Raw genomic sequence first — 1,780 nt, 5'->3', positions numbered from 1 at the left:
GCAGCATATATGGGAAATAGTAAACAGTCGACGTTTCGGGCCGGGAAACTTCATCAGGACTGGGGAAAAAAAAGATGAGACGTCAGAGGAAGAAGTGTGGGGATGAAAGGGGTGGAGGAAGTGGTCAGTGATAGGTGAAACTGGGAGGGGGGAGTTGTGAAGGAAAGAACTTCTTAGGATATAATTTCCTTCACGATTCTTGAAAGGTCATTGCTAATGCCTCTACATCTCTTCAGCCACCTCCTTCAGAGCTCTGGAGTGTACACCATCTGGTCCAGGTGACTTATTAACTTCAGACCATCTCTGTTTCCCAAGAACCTTCTCCCGAGTAACGTAACTTTACACATTCTGACCACTGACATCTGGGACTTCCATATTCCTGCCAGTGTCTTCGACAGATCAGAGTGATGTACAATACTTATTCGGTTCAGTTGCCATCACCTTGCACCCCCACCCCATTACTACCTCTCCAGCATCATTTCTTCAGTGGTTTGATATCCACTTCCACCTCTTTTTTACACTCTATGTACCAGAAGCAAAATTTGGTATCCTCTTTAATATTACTGGCTAGCTCAGCTATGTATTCCATCTTTTCCTTAATTATTTTAGTTGCATTCTGTTGGTTTTTATGTGCTTCCCAATCCTGAAACTTCCTAGTAATTTTTGCTCTATGCCCTCTCTTTAGTTTTTATGTTGTCTTTGGTTTCTCTTATCAGCCACGGTTTTGTCACCTTACCTTTAGAATACTACCTCTTCTTTGTGATGTCTATATCCTGTGCCTTCCGAATTGCTTCCAGAAATTCCAGCCGTTGCTGCTCTGTTTTCATCCCTGCCCGGGTTCTTTTCAAATCAATTTTGACCAATTTTTCCTCTCATGCCTCTCTAATTCTCTTTATTCCACATCTGACTTTAGCTTCTCTTTCTCTAATGTCAGGGTGAATTTGATCATATTAAGATCACTTGCCCCTAAGGGTTCTTTGAACTTAAGTGACCTACTTAATTCCAGTTCCTTACAACATCCAGTCCAGAATAGCTGATCCCCAAGTGGGCTCAACCACAAGCTGCTCTAAAAAAGCATCTTGTAGGCATTCTAGGAATTCCTCCTCGAGACCAACACCATCTTAATTTTCCTAATCACCTGCATAACAATTCCCCATGACTATTCTATCATTGCCCTTTTGGCATGCATTTTATATCTCCCATTTTAATTTGTGGACCACATACTGTTTGTTGGCCTCTATACAATTCCCATCAGGGATTTTTTTTTACATTTAGTAAAGTAAAGGCATCCGTTAGTCTTGCGAGACCATGGATCTGCACCTGGAAAGTCTTCACTCTCCAGGGCACAGGCCTGGGTAAGGTTGTATGGAAGACCAGCAGCTGCCCATGCTGCAAGTCTCCCCTCTCCACGACACCAATGTTGTTCAAGGGAAGGGCATTAGGACCCATACAGCTTGGCACCAGTGTCGTCGCAGAGCAATGTGTGATTAAGTACCTTGCTTAAGGACACAACACATTCCCTCGGCTGGGGCTCGAACTCACGACCTTCAGGTAGCTAGTCCAATGCCTTAACCACTTGGCCACGTGCCCACCTTTACATTTTACATTTGCTGTTCTTTAATTCTACCCACAGATTCTACACCTTCCAACCCTATGCCACCTCTTTCTAATGATTTAATTTAATACTTTACCAACAGAGCCACACAACCCCACTACCAGCTTGTTCTTTCAAACCCCACTACCAGCTTGTTCTTTCAAGAAATATAAGTAACTGGGAAAC

Source organism: Mobula hypostoma, chromosome 4 (assembly GCF_963921235.1).
Source record: "Mobula hypostoma chromosome 4, sMobHyp1.1, whole genome shotgun sequence".
Classification (NCBI taxonomy): Eukaryota; Metazoa; Chordata; class Chondrichthyes; order Myliobatiformes; family Myliobatidae; genus Mobula; species Mobula hypostoma.
The sequence above is the reverse complement of the archived record's forward strand: the minus strand, read 5'-3'. Positions refer to the sequence as shown.